This window comes from Molothrus aeneus, chromosome 16 (assembly GCF_037042795.1).
Source record: "Molothrus aeneus isolate 106 chromosome 16, BPBGC_Maene_1.0, whole genome shotgun sequence".
Taxonomy (NCBI): domain Eukaryota; kingdom Metazoa; phylum Chordata; class Aves; order Passeriformes; family Icteridae; genus Molothrus; species Molothrus aeneus.
The window spans coordinates 11,067,143-11,092,068 of NC_089661.1; the positions used below are offsets into that span (position 1 = coordinate 11,067,143).

Here is a 24,926-nt window from a genome sequence, read left to right on the forward strand (position 1 = left end):
ATAGAAAAGCTTCATATTTCTTTTTGTAATTGCAAACAATAAAATATACTTTGATACAGAAAAATTAAACTAAAATTAAAATGAAAATATTCTGCCTAAATGAGAAACATTCCATTATTGTGAATGTGAAATGAGCAAGCAGATATGATACTTCTCTGTTGAAGACTGAAGTAAAAGTCAATATGTTTCCTAAAACATGTTAAGTAAAATTGCAGTCTCCAAAGGAGACAAAAAAAATCAAGTTTCACAAAGAAATTTCCTTATCATTTCTTTTTTTAAACTTTCTTTAAAAAATAATGCTTTCCCTTGCATTACTGGGAGCTAAAATTGTACTGGAAGGTCATAAGGTGGAAAATGGAGATAAGATCTCCTGCCAGGGATGCAGGAAGCATGGTTACTGAAATGTGAAGTCAAGGACAACAGGGATCTCTGGAAAAATTAGGGAAGCCAGGAAAATCAGAACCTGTTTTTCTATTAAGAAAGCAAAGACAAAACATTGTACTTCCTGCACAGATTCTTCCAGATTCACTGAGTGAACTCTTCAGTTATTTAAGGCTTTCATAAAATCTGTCATTGAACCTTAAAAACTTTTGACTCCAAAAATTCCAAAGCAGTTTTGAAGCACTGGCTTACCTCCCACTGTTCATGACCAACCAAGCATCCAGTAACAGTAACTGGTGAAAATTCATTATAGATTCCAACTTTCAAGTTACAGAAAGTTGTCACAGCCAGATTTATGTAATTTAAGTACTTGATGACTTAAAGTCTGCCATACTTTATGAAAAATAGGAATAGAAAATCTGAAATAAATACACAAAACACATGAAACAGAGCCAGCAGCAAGGTCAGCAAAGATTGAGGTTGTGCAGAATGATAATAGACCTGGGCCCTACAGCTTCCACAAAATGGAAAGCTGAGCTTAACCACCAAAGGAATTCTGCAGCAGAGGAACAGTGAGCAAAGCTCCAAGTAGTAGGTAATAAAAGTTTGCATAACATTTTTCAACTGGCTTGTAGTTATTTTAGGGCATCTGAGAGTTTAGAAAGGTACCACACCGTGGTTTAACTACTGTAATTAACATAATTAACCATTCTGGTCTATGCTTTCTGATGTTTGGGTGCATGATTCAATTCTAGTTGGAGTCAGGGTTTCTAAATTTCAAGTGTTTTTAAGCATCAGCAGAACATTCTATTACTGAATTGCTGGGCAAGGTTTGGCCAAGGGTGAGATGTTGTGGTTAGCAATATCTGATCTGAGATACAATTTCATAATTACTTCAAGGATTCCTGCTGCTCTAAAGAAGGCAGTGGGAATTATTTGAACAACCAGAAAAAGAACAACAGTGATATATACTGAGAATTCAAACAGCACCCAAAATGGAGAGAAATGCATAAACTCTGCATACAGGAGGCCCTCACTGGCAAAATATATAGAATGTTCTTAAGCTGACAGTTTTATAACTCTAAATGGTTTCACAAATGAAATCCAAACAAAAGAGCAGAGATGTACTCTAAATCACTCAGCAATTGCTAGTTAGAAAAACCAGCAACCACTAACTCCTGCAAACAAAAACAGTTGCCTTAGGAAAGCTTAATGAATGGGAAAGATGTCAGAGTTTTTGTTGTTCTTCTTTCAGCTTTATTTTTCTGTATTCCTGAATCTGTACACATAATGATTCAGTTCACCCTTACAAATACTGTATAACCAACTATCAATCACAGCAACTTTTTATATGTTGAGAGCAGTCAGATACCAAGTGATAAAGCGAGTTCAGGCAGAGGGCATATGTTAAGCAGCTGGGAGTCCTTTACTCTGTCTGTAACCTAAAAGCTTAATGTCATTACACAGAGCTCTGATTTCTTCCTTGCCTGCCTTACACTAGAATACCCACATTATATGGAATAGAGATTATTGACTTAATGGAAGAGATACAGCCACATAGTGACTGCAGTGGAACAAACAATGGGCTTATAAATTAGATGGAGCATATTCTGCTTACAGTGAAAGATTACACAACCAAGTGCTGCCGTTAAGGCTCTAAAGAAAGCTTTACACTTATGAATAAAAAATCTCAGGTAATAGTTTTAGGAACAATTTAAACCTGCATAAGTCAGTACTGCTGCTGAAAGACACACTCCCCATCTCCCACCTCTTCCTTGGCACAAGTGTTTGCAGAGTTTTGTAACCCATTTGGGCGAAAATTACCCTCTGTCCCCTCACAAAAGTTACTTTATTACTAAATCAGTTTGTTAATTTGATTCACTGTGAACATTTCTGCCAGCAAAAGGAGGAGGTGACACAAAGGTGGAAGCAAGTGGAGGTGCAGCTTGTGGGATCCCACTTTTTGCACCCTCTGGCTGAAGAGACCATTCCTTAAAATAAACGTGAAAGTGTAAAATACGTAATGTTGCTATGTGTATCCTACCTTTTACATACTGGGGTGATGAACTGCAGCTTGTCAACTCTCAGATTACCACAGATCATTTGGTATTTGTTGCTCTTTAGTAACATCATGCATTGCTGTTTTGGGCTTTCAATTATTTCCCTCTAATTTCAAAATGACTGTAGAGGTCTAGTGAAGGCAGAAAGCATCATTTTTGCTTCTAAGGGCCTGAACTCATGTGTTTCATATTATTAAAAAAATATAATTTTGATTTATTGCAGATGCAGGCAAGTAAATTTAAAAAAATGGCAACAGACAACCAATATAGCAATTAATAAATGTCTTACAGTGTACAGAACTCACCTTTCCACAATACTGAGAGTACTTGTATCAAAGGGAGGTTCCGCTCTGTCTCAGGTGAGCTGCTGGTTCAGTTCATTTCTCCTCTGGCTGATGTTTTCTGGCTGCTGGAGCTGTGACTCCTGACCTGCAGTGTTTCCCTGTCCAGCACAGACTCTGGTTACCTGCCCATCAGAAACTCTGAGGCACAGCCAGGGAACAAACAGGCAGCTCCCATTGGAGCTGTCAAGGTTTTGCAGCCATTTCAAGGTACAAATCCATTGAGAAGATGCTGGTCTGCTTCCTGCAGTGTCAAATGAGCAGGAAAATCCCCTTCACTCACTGCCTGCCCATCAGAGCTCAATAAACACATCAGAAACAAGTCTTCTGTACTTCATGGGTTTCCTTGCTCATTCTGAAGTGGGTAATGGTAGCAGTCAATCATTGAACTGCTCCAGCAATTTAACAGATGATGACTGAGTTCAAAATGAAATTTCACTTGTATCATTTAGCTAATTAAACAAATAAATGCTGCCATCTAATAATAACTCATACCCATAACTTCATTAAGATACCTAATATAATAAAGAAAACACGTTATCTTCATATACTGTACAAATAAAAACATATTGCAAGATGTGGTCAAGGCAGCTCAAGAACAGCAAGTGTTGCCATCCTGTCCTTCCCTTTGCTTTTGCTTTTCGACTTGCATCACAACATTCAGTTCAGCAATGACTCAAAACTAAGTGGCCTGTTAGGAATTCAGCTCTAGGAACCTTTAGAAAAGCCTCACAATTCTGTAAACAGAACATCCAATTATCACCCAAGTCTGTAAGCTCACAGTGGGCACACTGTGATAGGAGACACTACCAGCAGAACGGAACAGAGCAGTTCTAAGAATCAACCAAGATTTTGATATCTTACTGCTAAAACTTTAATTTGGTCTATTTAAAACTCTTCATCATAGGTAGCATGCAAAAATGTCTTTGACGTGCCTACGTGTCTCTGAGTCCACTCCTGTTATTAGCTAATTAGTAGAAAATCTTACCCTAACAGAGTGAAAAAGGAGTTCACAGCTTCTACTTCCAGAGCAGAAGAAGAATGGTATCTAATACCAGTGATTCAAACACTGCCAGGATCTTAAAGCACAGCCATTGAGTTAGAAGTTAATCGACATCTTACTTGAGAATTTCCACCTGGGAACTGTGTTTATTTAGTGTCAGGACAGACTGTTCTGCTTTCTGAACCCACACACATAGAAACGTGTTTATCTCCAATTCAAACTAATGTTTATTCCAAATTCAAACTACTGTTCAACTATCAAGTTATGTTTCTGCCAAATATATGTATATACATATATATATGTACTTCAGCCCATCAGTGTATCTACAGAAGAAGTAATGACTTAAACTTGACACACTGGTGTGACTCTCTTAAGGATAAAATAAAGAGTGTGCACTTTCACAGTTTAGTTGTTTCATGAAGAATTAAAAAAAAAAAAATTTAAACATCTGTCTGACTTATTTTCATGGAAAGGGTCTTTTATTTTGAACACAGTACTTAGGGTCATCAGTGCAGAAGTAATGACACAGAGAATTGTTCAGGTACAAAATGTCTAATTCTTCAAACATTTGGTTGTTTTCTAAACCTAAAGCAATATTTGATCAGTTGAACAAATACTTGAAATGCATTTGGCTAGTTATCTATTTAGAAAGAGAACAAATTTATTTAAAAGGGTTTCTTTTACCCTTTGGTCACCATAGAACAAAAGTTAAATTGAGCTCACAGGATTTTAGGAATTTTTAGGGTTTTTTTTAATCTGATCTCAGATTAGACCTCCTCAGAGATTATTGCTGTCAGGACACCAGTGATAATGGGAAATGTTTTAGGAATAGGAGTGCTTTAACAGGAAAAGACATACATGCTGTAAGAACTGATATGGCAAGGCACTCTACCACTTAAGTAAGCAGAGCTGGTTTAGGATGTCTATGTCATTTAGGTAAAAGGAACACACATTTGACAGTAGGAGCATACATATGAAAATCTATACAAAAGTTCTGACTAACTACAAAAGACAAAATCTAAAGAAGTGAAAAGTGCAGTCATATCAAGGTTTGTTTTCAGTTTAAAACTGGCACATGATCAAAAGACTTGAGACACAGTTGTTGCTTGAAAATGGATAATTAGCCTGAAACACCTCCTCAGCTGTTCAGCCAATAAATTTACTAGAAATAAAAGGAGAAAAATATCTAATACAGCTCCTCTTACAAGCAACTGTCAAAGAGTTTTTTAGGCATTTTTATCTATTCAGAGAGTAGATCTGCTGCCAAACTGCCTGTATATCTTTCCTTTTTAAATAAAAAAACTACTTTAGATCCACATTGGGAGGTGTCAGAAACATAACCCATATAACAGAGCACACAGACCTCTAAAGGCTTCGAAAATCCTTCATCCCTAGTAAAAGCCTTGTATCTTTCATTACTTTCCTTTTAGCTTCTTAGATTAAGGTTTGTATTTGGATTTCAGTCAAATTAGGCTTAATGTTCCTGGTACTGTCACAATTTCAAATATTTATAATTTTTCTAATTCTGTCCCAAAACTTTTAGAATTTAGAATTTTCGTCTTCCTTGCAAAGTTCTGTGGTTGCAGTAGGACACCAACTGCAGGTTCTCTGAAATTCTTAAATTACACTGAGAGAGATGCCATTTGTGAATTCTGCTTTAGCATATGTTCAGTATATAAAGTTATTTAAGTGCTGTACAATAAATAACACAGCAACATAAGCTTTCAACACATTTTGAAGTAAAGTCATAAAAACAGTCTTGTTTTGGCCAAAGTGCAAAAATTTATTTGCAACAAATGTTGCAAATAGGAAGCCACAAAATCCACTACAAAGACAGACAATTCCATAGCATTTTTGTGGCTCTTTCTCCACAATGATAAATCAGAATTTTAAAAACTAGGCCATATAATACCTGACCTGCTGGGTTATCAGTGTCTTTTGTAGCCTTGTCCCCATGGCACGTGCTCAGCTGTAGATGACAACAAGCAGCATGAGGGATAAGCCACAGCAGCACTTCTGGGCCTTCATTAACACAGAACCCAGGATACAAAGGGCTCCACAGCAAGTGGAGAGGGAAATGGATTTATGGTATCAGTACAGGCAATACATTTTAAAGAGCTGGAGTGACTCCACAGTAATTAAGAACTTCTTGGGATAATCATTCACAGAGTATATCTGGCTTGTGGTGACTCCCAGGCAGGGATCTTGCAGAAGTGAATAATTAGAACCTATTACAATAAGATTAGGATGTCTTTGCCTGAACAAGCATTGGATATAGCACCATCCTTCAGGAAGAATGATGGGTGAAGGTGTTAGCTGCACTCCCACCAGTTCTTACGGAAACTCTTAGGTGGAGAAGTGTCTGACAAAGCTGTAAAATTCTTTCAGTGCTCATGGGGACACTCTGGGTTACACACATGTGGCTTCTGCAGTTGGTTGGTTATTTAAGGACCACGGAGCAGGGCAGGTACCACTTTGGGTAGGAAGATCTCCAGGGTTAGGGACAGGAACACTGCTCCTGGCACATGATGGAGCACTTTGCTTGCCTGTCTGTCACTACAAGCAGTACTCGTTAGTTTTGGAGCACTGGGTGTCACCAACTGCTTGGTTTGCATTTTCTATGATGCCTGGATTATTTGAGGAGCTTCTAGTGTAAGATACCAGCTGGATCACTGGCTTAGGCTTTGTGTTTTGGCCTACTGAAAAAAGTGACCTTCAGTTACATTCCCTTCTCCTCAGCCTTTGAGTGAGGTGAATTGAGGAGGGGGAAGGACTAAAAATAAATGGAAAGCTCATAATGATAATTCAGTTTTGAATGCTCATAGAGCTCACATGGCTGACATGAAATCCCTCCCAATTGTGAGTAATTAAGAACTGTAACTCAACAAATAAAAAGTGTTTGTAGGCAAAACCACAGCTGGATCCTCCCTTGCAGCAAAACTGTCTGGTAAGGTCTGGACTTCCATATTTTCTCATGTTATTTTCTGAAGGCATCTCAGTTCAAATGGTTTCCTGATCAAAGATAACATATGGCACCAGAAAGAAATGAGTCTCTCCAGAGCTGCCGACTCACTGCACCTTCAGCACTGAATCACAACAGAATCTTTAAACTGGAATGTTTCTGAAATGCCAAGTCTAATGCAGATACCAACACTAAACTTACTGTGCTGTGCCCAGAAACTGCAAGAAATCGAACAAAAGAATTCATAAGCTCTACAAAGAAGATCTGTGAAGGGTACTTTACCCTGGGAACAGTATTATCAAATTTGGTTCCAGTCTGGAAGTTCAGAAAAGAAAGGAAACATTAGCATTTTTCTACTTTAAGAAACAAAGGGGAAACAAAAATCTTTGACTACAATTCTCTTTCTCAGCATCAGATTCATTATACCAAGTCATCACAAACCTGTATATTTCTGGTTACTGAAAGACGTGTGGGCTAATATAGGGGAAAAAATCACTAAAGAAGTCAGACTTCATCCATACTGTTCTTACAATGTGGATGACACAATGTAATAATTTTAATTTCTTCATTTGGAATGGTATCTCTGATATAGTTTGTTCTTTCTGCTCTGATTCACCCCCATATAAAAAATCCCAAATTATAAAAATACATTAATATTTTAGTCTTTTCAGATTTGAGGTATTTTTTGTTACTTTATCAGGCCTTAAATCCTAGGGATGCCTTTCTCTGCCTGAAAGAAGAAAATACGCTCTTATGTACCCATGCAAAAAGAACATTTAGTATTCAATCCTTTTAGCTGCAAAATCAAATGCCCCTGATGGAACACAAAAGGAATCAACCTCAGACATACATTTGAAACACATTACAAAAGTGATTAAAGAAAAAAGGGAAGAAATCTAAAATAAACCTACTGGCATAACAGCCTGTGCACAACTGCTTGAGATTTTAGAGTGGGATAAATATGTTTCAGACTGTGCCACTAATGTGACGTTTTAATGGTGTGAGAATGATAAATAAAACTTCTTAGAGATAGATAATAAATGATAGAAGTCTGCTATACAATTCAAAGGCCCAAATAAACAAATCTGCATTGATCTTTTTCTGCCAAGAATGGACATCTCACCAAACCTGGTGATCGATGCAAGAGAGTCGAAAATGTTGTCACTTTTTCTGGACAATGAAGCAAAACCACAGAAACCAGCAGGAGAAGCAGCCAAGTTTAGCCACCACATTTGGCTACATATACTTATATTCTATAAATGCACAGGCAGCATCTAAACAAGGATACAATTGTCATTCCCTTTGTAAGAAAATTATTAGTTGTACTATGCTAATAACACGCTCTGAAGTAGCGAGGAATCAGAATCAATTTTCATGAAGTAATACCAGAATGTGATTCCACACTTCAGTAATAATATTTTCTGCTGTAAATGTGCAACAAAGATGTGTGCAGCCAAGGGATGGTAAATAGAGATCCAGGGAATTATGCAGCATCTGGTCCAAGCCAGTTACGAGTGAGGGCAGGGGAGGAGGACACGGGAGGACACGCTCTGAGCTACGATGGCTTACGCTGATAAGGGAACTGGCTGGAAGTACTCCTTGGATGAGCTCATTTCATACTGTGAGCATGATGCTATCACAGAAGTGCTTAAAATGAAAGCCAGCACAGAGATTCCCGTTATTTTGCTTGATTCAGAAAAAAAAAAATCATTTACACTGAAAGCTTGTCTTCATTCTTATCACGAAGTGAGTTACACAATATGTCATCACAGGAATTGCATGTCCCAATAAAAAACTCTTGATTTAATTTAATTTAAAATGAGACAGAACTGGGTCAATTTGATATACCATCATGAGTGCTTTGTTTATCAACAAAAACCATGTACTATTGCCCATAACTCAGTTTTAAGAGTATATTATCTAGCAGTTTTACAATCAAGATTGTTTTTACTACTGGAAATTATATAAGCTTGGACAAGGATAACATTCAACATTATCAACTGGAAGGCACGAGAGTTATGATTTCTAGGCACAAGTCGTAATTGGATTGGAAGGCAAAGTTCAAGAAAACAGTAATACTCTTGTGTATTAACAGAAGGCCTGTTCTGCTCTGTAGTGCTCTACCCAAGGCCATTTCCTTCCTTAATATTAAAATTCTAATCAGCCTTCATTTCATCTGCAAAAAATTTATTACCTAGTCCATGTTCTGTGTATAGATTTAGAAACAAACAGACCTGGAATATGAGACCCAGCATGTTATAAATTCTCAATTCAACTATAAAAATCTGTACAAGCACAGGGGGAGAATGTTTAAAACACACTGAGTTCCCCACTGTGCCACACAGTGAATTATGGCTATGAACCCTGCAAATGTCTTAGAGTCTAAATACAGCTGTATTAATTCCAGATTTGATATTAAGATCCTAGATATCAAACCCTGAGGAAACTGGACCCACTGTAGAAGATATGAAAATGGAGAACTATAACCACAAGAAGAAATTCTTCACAAATTTGCCTTCAGCAGTGCTTTCCAAACTACAGGGCACTCGCTGCCAGCAATGTGCCTGTTTATTCTGAGTGCCTTGTAAGAGCTGCCAGAAAACCTGAGCATGTTCTCCTAAGCACTGCTGCCGTTTCAGTCAGTGCCTTTGGCAGGATCTGTGTTTGAGGATTTCCAGAATACTGGAAAGTAAGATGCTGCTTCTAAACAGAAAAAAATAGTTAGCTCACTCAAACCCTTGGCTGTTGGGGTTTTTTTTTTGCTCCCAAAGAGACACCTCTGACTTGAGTATCATATCTCAAAATTAAGCCAACAGCAAAGACAAGGAAAAGGAAGTCTGGGAAACGGAACAAAAGAATGTTTACTCTGCAAGGTAAATCAGGGAAATGGCTAGAAGGGCAGAATTACAAATCTAAATGCTTGAGTCTCCAAACAAAACATTAAAACATGAAGCTCACTCTTCAAAAGAGCAGCAACAAACCCTGAGGATCACAAGTGTAAGGGCATGCGTCGTCTTCGTGCCTCGACATAGCTCCAGAGTAGGTATTTATGTCAAAACAAACGGGTGGGCCACTGAGAACTGTGATGTGGCAAATCAGCCACACCACTTCCTCCTTGTTGCAAAATCCCATTCTTCCTTTCTGTCTCAACAACACGTTCGGCCCAGCTCCAGCTTCTCCCTGCTCAAGCACTACACCACTCACCATCCTCTGCTCCAACTCCCTTCTGCAATCCCTCCCCTCTGGGGGAAGGTGCACGCCTTCCAGTCAGTAACCTCTGCTCCTGAGGACAGGCTGGAAGGCAGCTCTGTGTCCTTAGCTGAGAGATAACCCCGTGCCATCAGGCAGGTACCAGCACAGGGGGCAGTGCAGGCATCCCAGTGGCTGGAGGTGGTCCCATTTGGCTGCTGGCAGGAAAGTGCCCACGTTCAACTCGCCAGGAGAGCCGGGGGCAAACACATCCCCCCCTGGGAGGTAGCTCGGCACACATGGTGCCATCGAGCTGTCAGCAGGTCACAGAAAGTGCTCTTCAGCCATCAGCTCTGCAGCTCTGACAGAGAGATGTGTGAAATGTCAGCTCTGTGTGTGAATATAAATAAAGTCAGGTCAGCCTTCAAGGCTGGGACATTGCCCAGTGTGATATGGGATGGGTTAAATCTTTGAGTGCATAAATAATTTTCAATGACCATGTCAAAAAAAAGAAGGGATGGTGAAGTGCAAGAAACTGCTCCACCTGGTCATGGAACCACTGCTATGGAATTCAGCCAAGTCCCCAGGCCACAGCACTGCCTCCAGACACCCACGCCAGCTTTTAACTCCAAAATGACTCCACTGCCTTACACTAAAGTCAGAACCAGTTTGTTGCAATACCCTGGGAGGGAGAAGAAATAGGAGAAGGGAAAGAAACCTCACTCAGTCCATACAGGTTGGCAGGAAGTAGAATTGCCCAAAATCCATCAAGTAAAATTGCATGTTAATTGTAAGGTAATTTTCAGTATTTGAATATAATTTCCTCTGCACTTTTCCACTCCACAAGACACACCTGACAATTAGGAGCAGCTCTGTGGGTGCCCTCACACTGATCCACCTGCACGTTACCCACACACAGGTGTTGATTTGCCAAACCTAGCATCCTGCAGATGCTGTTCCAGCAGGTGCTGCTGGGGCCACTTCTATTTCAGACTGCACAAGCAGTTCACTGACTGTCCAACAGCTCTAAACTACATTTGGGAAAGCATCCCAGCTCTCAAACTTTGTTTAGTCTCTCTGAGAATCTAAGAATAATTAAATAAGAAAATTTATAAAATATCACCACAAACAAGCAGTTGTAGAAAGTTAAGAATGTAATTAGATTATGATATTTATAAACTTAATCATAAAAAAATAATTCTAGAAATTAGAGCCTGTAAATGAATCTTCATTTATGTAACAAGCAATAAGAAAAATCTCACAGCACATATTAGCAATTGAGATTGACCTTCAGTGACTGGGTGCACAACCAAATTCTCTTGGGATGATTTTTCACTTCTGCTGTGTCTCAACATCTTCAATAAAAGGGTGGCTTTGCAAATGCTGGGGAAATATTTGGGTTTTTTTTGTATTTAACGGACTACAGCCATGGCAAAGACTGTTTCTCTTTTTTTTTTTAAATTTTACACATCTAAAGGTATCTTTAAAGATCAAATATGTTTAGAAAGGACATAGCACAGCTTTTATTCTGCCTGCTTACTCTAGACGAGTTACTCTTAAAAAATAATTTACAAAACAACAAAACTGTAAGGACATTAAATTCAACAGAAGACAAAATGCCAAAAAAACCAAGGAATTACAGGGAGCTGACACACACTGTATGTGTGAACCTAGAACTGAAAAGTTTAGTCTCTTATTAAAATGGAGTAAATTAAGATTTCTCTAATGCAACAAGTTACAAAGAAAGACACTAAACTCTGACATTAATATTTACTGTTGTGGAGAGCAGACATACGGTAGTGAAGGCAGCATCTGCCACTTGGAAACCAGATGAGTGACTTCAAACCTGGCACTTGTGCAAATCTGTGTGTAATATAATCTAACATAAAAATATTAATTGAGAAGCATATAAAGTTAGGCCTGTCAGCCTTAATATTTTCTGGTGATTTGAATGAGGCCAGAGAATAAGATAAGTATCTTTACAAATCCAGTTGGCTTTACTTCAAATGCAAAAGTTTCTAAGCTGCACAAGAACAGGAGCCCTGTAAAATCAAATTTTGGATGCAAAGCCAACCCAGTACTGCTCATCATCTTGTACTCTGAATCCTGTCTGCAGCAACAGTTCTTGGTGAGCTCACTGTACTTCCCTGAAATACTGTACAACATACAATTATTTTTGTAAGAATTAGGGTTTTTTCTGTATCAGAGCTACATTCATCTCAGGGACAATCTCTAATTATTGTATTTAAAACAAGTTTTGATTTTTTAAGTTTACACTGATGAAATATTTTCATTGGCACTGATAAGTTAAAGATTACTGGAGCTTTCTTTGCAGCTTTTAATCAAGCTGGTCAGTATTCCCCATTTAACAGTGCAGATCAGCTTAATTCATTTAGCAGCTAAAACTTGGAGCAAACAACAGTATTTTCAAAACAAATACATCAAGTTAAATTAAGCAGGGGCAGTTGTGGTTCATCTGAATCATATGGCTCCAGATTTCAAATCTAAGCTAAGGAAATAGAGGTTATGACATCCTGCAGCTGCGACAAGTCGTGTTCATAAAGCAACATTAAATCAAGACCACTTGGCCAGTTCAGGCAGTTGCTTGTGTGGAAGTGAAAGATCCCATGGGAGCATTAAAAAAAAGAAAGGTTCTGGTGTCCCAGCCAAACCCCCCCTTCCTTCACTTAATGCTACCAGGGACTAAGTTTCTTCAGAGCAAATGACCATGGAAGCTTGTTGCCAAGTAATTGCTACTGATTTATTTACATCCAATAACAGGGAACAGGAATCAAACACTTGGCCAAATACATGGGCGAGTAAATTACAAATGGTCCTGCCATGCTACACAAATGCCAAGTGCCTGAGGCTGTCCCTGGGAACTCTGGTTTTCAGAAAGATCCTTTGGGTGATTTGATTCACCATAAGGCCATGAATGCCTACAGCAGCACAGGGACACATCAGTGCCAGGGAGAAGCAGCTGGAGCTTCATCGGGGCAGTGGTGTGGGTGCTCCAAGTTAGGGGCACAGCACTACACAGATAATCAAGTTTTCCTTCAGCAGGGAGTCTCAGGAAGGAAGAAAGGATTGGGTCTGGAAATGTTATTTTCCAGTCTCCCGTTTTGTAGCATTCATCCCTGGAAGTAAGGCAAGGTGTGATGGAGCTCTGAGCAACCTGGTCTGGTGCATCCACAGCAGTGGGGCTGAAGTAAATGATCTTTAAGGTCTCTTAAAACCCAGGCAGCTCTGGGAGTCTGTGATTTTAAGATCTATTTATTGATACAATAAGTACTGATAAAATATCTGAGAGTTGGCATTTTCAATCAGAGCAGATGGAAAGTATTTTCCAAACTTTTGTGAGTGAGTACTGGTGGCTGAAACATTCACTGCTCCCCTGAGCACCAGGAAAAAAGTGCCTGCAGCTTTTCCCTTTTTTCTACCCTTTTTTTCCCCTTTGTTTTTTTTAAGCAGGGAGGAAGCATGAAACAGTAGTACTGATTGAGACTTTCATGACACTATCTGGATGCCAGTGTCATGCTGTGTAAACATGTGGATCCATTAGACAATTGTTGGAAGCAGTGAACTCCAAATTTGATCTAGTGATAGGACTCCTGCTGTTTGGGAAAAAAAATGGTGTTGCAAAACCACACAAGGAAAACGCTTCAGACTTCTTAAGGGAAAAAAAAAAAAAAAAGCAAAGCACAGCATGAACAAGGATGTCCTGAATGGCCTGCAGACCCTGACACACAGAAAAAAACACCTGAGCTCTTGGCTTTATAACTTTGTAAAACTCTGTCCAACCTGAAAGGATAAAAACGTTTGCATAGAGAAAAATTCATGTCCACATGCAGAATACTCTCCTGGGAGGGAGAAGAAATAGAAGGAGGAAAAGAAACCTTTTTCCTTGCTAAAGGACAATCTGCACCAGTGATTAGTATCTCCTTGCACATTTCTTGTGAAAGCTCCTGCTGGAACTACAGCTGGATCTCTCCAGAATTCCCAGTGCTGCTGGCTGGGGAAGGGAGTGGTACTTAACTGCCTTTCTTTGCTTTGTGCTGGCAAAGCAGCACTTCTTGCTTTGTAGTACTTTAATGGCCTAAAACACACGTTGAAATTAACTCCCTCATTAGCTACATAGCTGTTACTCCTTATCACTTTCATTTCTCTTAATTATAGCACTGCAAAATTTTATGTTCTGATTTAGAATTCTGCATGATTAATACAATACATGAATTATATTTCTTAGAATATAAAACACAGGCCTCATGAATAAAAGTATAATTACACATGACCTTTGAGATCATACTCCATTCTTTAAGCTATCTAGAAATAACTATGCTCATTCTGCTCATGCAACAATTTAATTTCAAACTGATTAACCCCAGCATTTTATTCCACTCAAGCTGACTACATTAAAACAAAAACCAGTTGAGTTCAGCTCCCAGCAAAACTGCAAACCCACTTTAAGGCTGTCTCTACAGAACTTCTTATTCATCTCCACAGACATATAGATGTGAAGAGCCCCGTGTACAGCTCAGCATTTCCATTATGATTCATGTTGTGATTTAATCAATCCTGAAACATTATTTATTACATAAAAGAAATTACACTTCAACAGCAAGGATCAGAAAGCAAAAGAATCAATGCAGGAGGGCTACTGAGTAAGGAAGGGGGAAAGCAGTGAGTCAGTCACACGTTATCCTTGGGAAGCTGCAGCAGGTCAGCAGTAGCAAAGCTGCTCTTTGGAGGCTGCTGGGTGACCACAGAACCTTTCTCCAGCCCAGCCCTAAGAGCTCCATGGGCACACAGCAGTGGTCCTTGGAATGCAGACCCCAGCACATTGCTATGCATATAAAGAAACTTGTGCAACTGTGCCAGCTGAATTCCACAATTCCCATGTCTAATTCTAGTGATTCCCATGCCCACATGGAGATGAGGCCATAGGACACAACTAAAGCACTGGAGGACTGCATTACTCAGGAGGAGCCATCTCCTGCAGCCTGTCCTTACACAGCTGGAGCTCCCAGAGCTCCAGATGTGTCCCAGCTGTGTCCAGGTGGGACTTCAGCAGTGACAGGCACCAGGGGAAGCTCTCCACAATCAGTCTCTGCTCTAAAGCACAGGGCAGCTGTCCCTTTACTTCCCTGAATGTGACTTAAATTTGCATGGAACTATGAACAGAACAGCTGCTCCTTCTTTGCCTGGATTTGTGGCTGATTTATTTTTGTTCTTGAGAAGTGAGGCCAGCCAGAGACTGTGATGAGCCAGCCATTACTGCAGGGTTTTACAGCCACCAGAGTTGGTGTTGGGCATTTCCACCTGTGTGGCACATCACAAAGTCATGGTAGCTATGGAAATGCCTTTCTCTTAGGACCAAGACCACATAAAAATAGTAACAGTTTGTCTTTCTATTTACTATTCTCCATCAAACTATGAAACTAAAATTGCAAGCAAAATACTGGTTGCACTGTTTGTTTTTCTTGGGCCCTTAAATGCCAACCACAAGATGTCAAACAGAGGGCAGAGAGAGGCCAAGGAGAGCAGGGGAGCTGGGGAGCCCTGACTGGAAAATGTGGTAGTAACAACCATATCTGGTGCTAATAGCAGACAAAAAGTGCATCAGAATGAGATCAGATCTTTTACAGACCAGATCTGTATCTCTCAGTAAAACTTTAATACAAAAAAGAATGAAATGGCACAGACAGCTATCTTAAAACATTTTTCCCAGATTAAGTATTCTACTTACCTCAAAATTCAGTCATAATTAAGTACCATTGAACAAGTTAATCTTTCTTTTTAGGGGAGAACTCATCTACTCTTATTAAAGTTTGCCTTTCTCTACAAATATTACTGTTCCATCATTAATCTCAGCTCAAACCTCTTTAATTCCTTACATATGCCTGTTTATTTTTTTTCCTACTGCAATACATATGGAAATTAGTGTTTTACTTATTTTTCCTTCTCCTTTAGATAAGTTGGATCTTATCTAAAGATACACTGAAATAGTGGTTATAAATTTTGAGTGGACAGATATATTACATTCCTTATAATGCAATAAAATATAATTCTCTATATTTTTTCCCCTTGGCATGCAAAGGAGCAAACACATACTCAGTAAAGTGAATTAATGTGACACTGTGTGCCAAACCCACCACTTTTAACAGTAACAAATTGAAATGACATTTATCATGGTTTCACATTACAGAACAAATATTTCATATTGGGACTGTTACATGTCAGTTTTAACCCACCAAGCATGACATTTTTAATGAGGAGAAGGAAGTTATGGGTATATTTTTAGATCAATCTACAGCTTTTATTTAGGATCTTAAATTCACATCACAAGTAACCATCAGCCCCACTGTGAGGCATTACAGCATCAAATACCATGAACAATTATGTTACAGATTTTCTAATCACTGGATGAAAACACTGGGTATTGTAAATGCTACACAGAGATGGTATAGGGAGATGCAAGACAAAAAAAATGAAAGTGATCTCTATTTACCACATTTGATTAAATTTTGTTTTCGTGTCTTTTAATCACCTAGAAGTAACTGCTTCACCTTTTCTTTTTTTTTTCCTTTTCTCCTCCCAGTGGCTCCATCTCAGACTGACATTCTCCTGGGCTGCACCTCATGTAAGTAGAGCTGTAGCAATACAGTGTGATTATTACTGTGCATGCTTATTTCATCCATGTAAAACTGTGAAAATATTCACCAAAACTGGGACTTCTAGACCTGGTATTTACTTCTGTAAAAAGGTACTGGATTACCAAGACCGAAGACGTAGCTAAGATAAACGGTATTAACTCTCAGATTGTCCTTCTCAAAGATCACAAAGCTGCCATCTAAACAGTCTCATAAAGTTACATTCAATTTACTGCATCTTTCTAAGTTTGTGAAATCTGGACTCTGTGGCAGTGTCCCATCATCCTTGATGCACTCCAGGGCTCTCTGCCAGGCAGGGCAACCTCTGGAGAAAACAGACGGGAGGCACATCAGAAGGTTTCATTGGCACTACTGCTGCAAACTGCTTCCCAGGGCATGTGAAGCAGGCATGGAGGCTGCACTGCCTTCCTCAGAGAGCATCCTGACAGTTCAACGTGCCTTGGAAGCCCACAGCCCCTGAGAATGAGTGTCACGAACAAGGGCTGAGCACACAGAAGGGAAAAGGCAAAGCCAAAGCCAATCCCTTGTTGGCTCAGCAGGGAAGATGCACCTTTAGGAAAGACTTCTAATCTAAACTTCATCTGTTTAGACTTAAAGGACAGACAGAAAACTTCATCTTGTCTTCTTCAAGAGGCCAATTAATTCCATTCATGTGAGCACTTATGGTGCAAACACCAATACTCTGGGGGGGTATTTGCACACAACAAAAGAACATTCCTGGGTACAAGGGGTGGCACCTGCTCAGTGTGGGGAGGAACAGGGGACTTGTACAGCCCAGTATAATGAGCAAAGGATGAGAAGCCAGAAATGATTTAATGTTAATTCCAGCTCTGCCAGTACCAGCTGCTGTTCTGTTATTCTCAGCAGGTCACCTCATCTTTTTCATATTCTCCTATGTACAATAAACATTTTGGTGCCCAGTGCCCAACTCCCAGTTTAACATTCTAGTTAAATGCACTGCCTCTCTTTACTTTGATAAAGTACAGTCAGCATCAATAGTAATACTTCTTAAAAATATCTTTCCAACTATTGTGAAACAGGAGCTGACTGTTTATGGAGTACTTATTTTTTATGTCAGTTTACCATAGGGCCTCTTCACCCACAGGCTTACAGCTGGAGGCCCCAAGGCATTTTTTGGGAGTGGAAACTTTTTGAGTTCAGCTCTTAACAAATTTCCAGCCTGCAGTATGTTTTTCATTAGTCTACATGGTGTTATAATAAATGATGCACTTCCTCTTTCATTTTATGATTTTTTTCTTTAAACATGCAACAATTTTTCTGTGTCTGTTTTTTATTACTTTCAATATACTCAACCACACTAATCTTAGAGACTGTGTATAAAAACAGAAAGGATATATTGAATAAGATATCAGCTACAGCAAGACAAGCTTTTCAGCTTAAATTCCTCACTGAAGGCCAGTCATAAACCCATTATATGCATGCAGCTCCATGGGCAACCACTACTTTAGAGGCTATTGTTAAAAAAAAGTTACCCTAAAACCTAGAGTTAGTGTAGAAGAGGCTCCTCCAACATACTCACCTGCGAGGGACTCAGCTACAGAAGTCTGATCCCACTGGCAATTCTCTACTACAGGTCCCACTGTGTGTCTGCCTGCTTTAAATATATTTTTTATATAGTTGATACACACACTTTTTTAAGACAGCCTTCCTTCTATATCTTTCCCTCTCTCTGTAATTTTTAATAAGAATGTATTCCTGGAGGCTGACAGCACCAGGAAATCCAGGCTATGCCAACAAGAAGAGATTCCAGTCAAACATCATCATGTCTGGCATACTGTGTTTCATTTACAAATCTTTGATTTCTAAATGAATGGCAGTTCAAAGTACACATGAAACACAGATACTTTCTGCTTATGTACACAGAGATTGTTAGAGATTAAACCACTTTTAATTAAAGACTTAAGCAGGTGTCAGTTCATGGTACTCTCTGAATTTGGTTTAAGAAAATGTATGTTCCAAAGTTACCCAGCAGCACATTAAATATAAGCAGAATCAAAGAAACTTTCCTAAACAAAGCCAAGAAAAGCTACTTTGTAAGAGGGTTTGAAGTTTGCTGCTACTGATCTGTCATTTATGGAACGTCACATACTTGGGAAACATTTTAGAACACTTAAAAAATAAACAAACCCCCAGCAAACAGCCCCGTGAGACAGAGCCCCGGGCCACACAAGATGTGTTCGTTCCAGTGGGGTTTTGCTGTGCCTCTGTTTATGCATCTAACTACCCAGAGTTAATTTGCAGTACCAAGGCCCAAACCAGACAATTTAAGAGCATTCTGGACTCAAATAACAAAGAGTTTAAACATGGAAATGGAACTACTTCCAAGTAGTTTTTCTCTATGTCATGCTTCAGAGGGAGAGCAATATGAGTGCCACCCTGTTTCATCATTACTCAAAGATTCTTCATTTCTTTTTTTTAAAAGAAAATCCAAAGATTAATTTAAAGTCATCTGATGAAAATACCTTAATATTTACCTTCATATTTTGTTGTAATATATAGTGAATTCAAGCGATTTCAAAAGTTATCCTGGATGCTTCTCATTTCAAGATGTTAAATATTGGCTCTCAGAAATTTCCATTACACATTGTCTGACAATATTTGCTGCTCTGGAGTACATGAACTGACTTTTAATTCTTACAGAGGTAATGATAATAAAGTTTGTAGAAGCTGGGCATAGGTGACATTTTAGAATTTCGTATTTATTGCAAGTTCCCTCCTTTCCAGGTCTATAAAGTAAGTGCAAAAAAATGGTTAGAACTGCCAAATGTATAAATTCTCTCAATCCTTTCATCAGTTATAGCTATTCTCAGGCTGGTCTCCTAATCACCCTTTAAAAATGAGGGCACCAGGACATCTTGGCAGCAGTGTTACAGCTGACACCTGAGGACAGTAAAGGAGCACACCTGTAATCCTGGGATTTTATTACCAGTAAATCAAAAGCTGAAGTCCCAAACCCAAGAGCAGGCCATTATAGAGCTGTGGGGGAGGCAGAGCCAGGATCCACCAGCTGGCAGTCAGGGGGATGCAGGACAAGCAGGGCACAAAGACCAGAACAAAGGCTGCTGACCAGCCAGGGCTGTCATCTGCAGCAGTGAGATAGCAGACTCACCCCAAATGCTGCTTTAGGGCAGCCACAGCACAGCTGCAAAGGCAGAGTTCAAAGTGGCACAGGATGGTTAACATGAAAGCACAATTTTTGGAGCTTCAACTGATCCCAAAGGGAAGACTGAGCACTCTTGTACAAACCAGCTTTCCCTTTTGCAGTTACCTTCCCCTACTTCTTTACTTTATTACAATATTGCATACAGAGAAATCTGACAAATAAAAAATGGTAGAAACCAAGATTTGACTGCTTCAGCAATAAGTTACAAATCTGGAGTAACCATGAAGGCTCAAATTACAAAATATCCACCAGTGCAACCAAGAGTTACACATGGCTCCTGAATTTATCAATTTGGCTGCAGACAGTGTAAGGAATCTCCCTTAGCCAGGAAGGAAAAATGCCTAAATTCAGGTGAGATTCTTTTGTGCAGCTATGGCAGGCACAGGTTACAAAGTGGGGCTTTGTATGGCTGCTCCACCTCCAGCTTTATTTGCTGGGAGCTGGTTATGTAACTAACACAAAAGAAAATAACCATTTCTGGGTTGTTTTCCTTTGCAAGCCCTGGGCTGCCAGGAGGAACTGAGAGAATTCAAAAGCAGCTTCCCTTCTGTTGCTCTTTTGGGTGTTTCTCTTTGAAGTGGCACCCTGAGTGGCTGCTCATTCACCAGTTTTGTAGGTAGCCTTTAAAGAAATACTTTCCACCCTTCAAGCTTAAGTACAGAAACATACAATTAATTAAACCAAGTTAGTGGTGTTATTATTTCAGCCTTTTATTTCTACTTGGTGTCAGACTCTTAAGACGAAAGGACTCTTTGTAGTAGGATTTCAGACACTCTGGGGAAAATGATGAACTTTAAGACTGATCTGATCTGATCTGGTTCGTGCAACACATGAACAATCTAAGGAAATCATTTAGCTACTGCTTAAAGGAAAATTCATTCTAAAATCCAGAAACAGCCAACCTTTGCAGCGTTATTGTGCTGTATTTAACAGATTATTTAACCCTTTGTTTTGACACGCTGGTTTTTAATCACTTTTTCCCCATCAAAAGAAGACTCAACATAAAATATGGAAATTATGCAGAGTAGATTTCCTGGCTAGGAAATCTTTGGTAACAGATAAATGAATCACTAACCTGCCAAATGGCTCTAATGCAACACAAATTGCATCTATTGCTGCTTATAACTGTAGTGGCCAAACACCCCACTACTGGTTTCCAAACATTTTCCTGGTGTGAAATGTTTGTAAACCAATCTCTTTCACTGGTGCCAAACTCCAGGAACATTCTCCAGGATGGTTTTAGTCCTTAAATAAAAAAAAATCCCACATTATGAAGAATTACTATGCAGAAAAGATCTCAGTGAATCCATCTTACCATAATGGCTCACTCCCATTTCCACACACTGTGTATGTTATTTTCATTCTTTGAGCATGGGATTTTACAGCCATAATTATCTCATTTTCTCATAGTACAAACAGTCCAATTTTCATTCATTAAGGTCAACATTTTCATTGTATTCCTCCTCTGTTTTTTTCTTCCCTTTAAAATTTGCTATGAACAATAAATACAATAGATTTATGCCATCAAAATATCTCTTGGGGTAGAGATTTATTCATAAATTTGTTTTTTCACATGAACGTAGATCAAAAGTGGCAACAGTAAAATGAACAGCTAGAGGAAATTATGTTTTAACTCCTCAATCTTCAAGCTCATCTTCAAAGATTTTTGTCCAACAATTTTCTCCAAAATCTGGAAGGCTTCAAGAAGTAATGTGCAGTCAAGCAGATTTTAGAAGCTGGTAGCACTTCATGGTCAGCTGACTGTGAAATCCTACTCACTACCACAGTCTGGAGCTTGCAAACTTGGTGCTTTACAACTTCTTTAAAGGGTTGAAGGGTGGGGAGACTGCAGCCAAGAATTTATTAAGGAAGACAGTAATACTCTGGACTTTTTCCTTTGCTTGTGCTTTCTCCTGCTTCTCCTGTGCTGCAAAGTGAGCAGCAGTGCCTTCAGCCAGTCCTGTAAGCTTCACAAAACACACCCAGAGGGTTAAAACCCTTCCTCCTCCCCACCACCTGAGGTCTGCAGAGGAAAGAGCTGCTGCAAGCCTGGTAACAGGAAAAGGTCAGGAGCTGTGTACTATATCCTGTAGGTTTGGATTAGCCCACAATAGCTAAATAAACTGATCTGATGTCTAATGACATTTTCAAACAGTAGCTAATAAAATTAGCCAAAGTATGCAGAGTCAAAAGATGCACACAGACACACCAAAGAACATCTCTAATACATCCACACAAGCCATGACCTAATGGAATTTCAGCAGTTTGGCCACACCAATCAGGGTCAGATATAAAGGAACTCAAGTTAAAAAACCTGCTGACTAGAAAAGACAAATATTCCTGCCTTGCCCATTATTATTACCACTCCTACTGATATGCAACTATCAGGTTTTTTGCACAGACCCATGTTTTTGAAACAGAATCATGGTCTTTTCTAAATAAAGTAAAAGGCATCCTACTGACATGAACCACAAGCTTGGAATACTTTGGGAGAGCTTCTATGAATTAACAGGGTTAGCAGGTCTGAGGGATTTTCAGTAAAAATCACATGAGGATCCTGGGTCATGTCAGCAGAGGAAGGAGCTGTGCAGGAGGAGGTTCCCACTCCTGAAATGATGGAGCTGGCACAAGGAGGGTAACCCTGAGCTGCCTCAGCTGCTCAGTGCCCCTCAGAACGAGCTCCTCTCCTGTCCCACCTGGACACCAAAAGGTGCCTCTCACTTTCTGGTGGCCCTCAGCAAAAAATAAGCTGTGCTAGGGCTGTGAAACATCCAGCTTCAACAGCCAGTTTCACCAGAGCTCATCTGGAACGGCCCTCAGGGAGAGCTGGGTGAATTCCTCAAACCAGAGACGCTGGTTCTGAGGAATGAATGTATGATTAATGGGATTGCAGCACTGGTACAGTTGTGGTCGCCTTTTTAAAGCTTTCCATCAAAGTTCTTGCAACCTGAAATACTGTAGCAGATGAAAAATGAAAGGGACTCAAAGCTGTGCCCATATAAAAGGCAGTGCTAAAGCAACTAATCTAAAATGTGCAAATAAGTCTTGCTTACCTCAGCTGATTTGCACATTCACTTTCATTTTTTTATGTAATTACCAAAGCATTTTCAGACTTGTTATGACCAAATATGAACTTGCTGAATATTCACACTAAGATGAAACAGAAATAAACAGTATTGAATGAATCCCATTAATACTACACCTTGCTTTACCCTTGAAACAGTAATACAGGAAATGAGAAGGAATGTCAGTGGGGATTGGCTTCAGTCTGTGCAATGAACCAGGAGATCTTTGCTCAGAGTCTCTCTATCAGAAACCACAACTGCTTGCATTCCTTTGAAGGTACCAGCTTAAGATAAAAGTATACTGAGGAATATTTGTGATAATCCTTTAAATGAATAACCACTCTTTATAGACACTCTGCACATGGGTATGAAGGGCTGAAACACACACACAGTAATTCACTAATATTATAGTGATGCTTCAATGAAACCACTTCAGCTCATAAAAATAATGCTCTGGCAACCACAGTCCTGAATAACAACTTTCACTTTAACTTTGTGATTTGTTTAATCCACCTGAATCACTGACTCTGCGTAAGTTACTGCACAGAGCACTCCTGGAAGGTGAACTTCCAAAAGTCATTATAATGTCGAACAAAATTGAACAGAACTTTGTTTTGGTCTTATTTAGCCTCTGTAAGTAAAAACTACTACCAGAATTTTCTATCAGTTATATGTAGCAGCATGTTAGGGACATCAGCACCTTAAACATATGACTTAAACATCTGAATCAGTACAGATTATTCTGTAAACAAAAATCTGCACTGTTTGTATCCCATTTTCATATGACCAAAGTTACCTGTAATTATGAACTTCAGGGCTGTGCATTAACTTTATAGAACCATCAGCCATGAGAAAGATAATTGGGGTAAGATGGACAGAGAAGTGCCATATTTAATTCAGTGTATGAATCAACCCAAAAGCATTGAACAGTACACTGCATCTGAAAATTAATCTTGTGAGGAGGCCTCCAAGGTTTCTGTGATCCCTGCTGCTTAATGGTGACAAAAAAAACCTGCATTATGTTCTCTCTGTGTGTTTCATGCTCACACCAGACACCTGTCCAGCTGAACCTCTACCCTGTGCCCAGCAAAAACACCTGGCTTGTGCTTTAAGGTGTTTTAGGTCTGTGCTAATTTTCCTGGCAGGTCACAGAAGAGGCTCCACCTTCACTGAGGTTTGTGCTTGCTGACTTTGCAATGAGGCAGAGTTAAAAAATAAGTCGCTAAAGTAAACCTCAACATTTCCCTCAGTCCCCTTGCAGCTGTGTGGCCAGGACCAAGTCTCAGCACAAAACCCCATCCACAGATCTGCCCACGTATTCTTCATTCATTTTAGGGTTAATCTCCTTTATGGCTGATAAGTAGAAGTGTATCCTAAACTTTACTGCTCTGGGGAGGCCAGAAAACACAAGAAATATCTAAAAATGTTCTGTAAGTATGGATATTGTTGAAATGTGCTTTATGGTCAAAGCACAACAATCTCCTCTTCCCCACAAGTTCCCCAAGTAACTCCAGGTGATCAATTACCACTTGTTACTACAAGCTGCAGTCACACAGCATCATTGTGTCAGGGATTCTGTATCTCTACACTCAAACAAACCTTGTAGAAAGTCTGCTGGACAAACCCAGCCAGGAAAATGGAAAAAGTATTAGGTTATGGGCACTGCAGCCTGAAAGAAGTGATGGACTGGCAGGGCCTATGAGAGCAAGCAGTTGCCTCTATAAAACCAGGAGAGCAGCAGACTCGAAGGAGCCACACTATTACGTGCTGCTCTCCCTGGAGACCAAAGGAGTGCTGTTCCATCTCCCAATCTGCATTTTTGTCCTGCAAAAAGCTGATACACTAAACTTTATGAGGTCTGAATTTCAAAAGGAAAGCACACTTCCCCTTCAATTCCATGCCCAACTGTCACTGGTATTATTAAATATAAATCAACAACACAGCTTGGGTTTCCTTCTTCGTGTTTCAAAATACAAACCATACATAACGGCTTAACCAAATGAGTGATAAGTATGAAATATTACAAGCATAAAAAAAGGAAAAGTCATAATCCTGGGCTGCCCCACACTG

At 39.5% G+C, this 24,926-nt stretch overlaps 2 protein-coding genes across 2 annotated transcripts in view; one reads left to right on the forward strand and one right to left on the reverse strand.

Moving 5' to 3' along the window:
* C16H7orf50 (chromosome 16 C7orf50 homolog) overlaps positions 1 to 24,926 on the reverse strand; it is a 120,176-nt gene that overhangs the window by 36,304 nt on the left and 58,946 nt on the right. The gene's annotated exons all lie outside the window — the stretch shown is intronic.
* The window catches only part of GPR146 (G protein-coupled receptor 146), a 48,725-nt gene that overhangs the window by 5,390 nt on the left and 18,409 nt on the right, over positions 1 to 24,926 (forward strand). Inside the window, exon 2 of the mRNA XM_066561124.1 lies at positions 16,535 to 16,576. The gene's annotated coding sequence lies outside the window, so the exon portion shown is untranslated. The remainder of the gene's footprint in view (positions 1 to 16,534; positions 16,577 to 24,926) is intronic.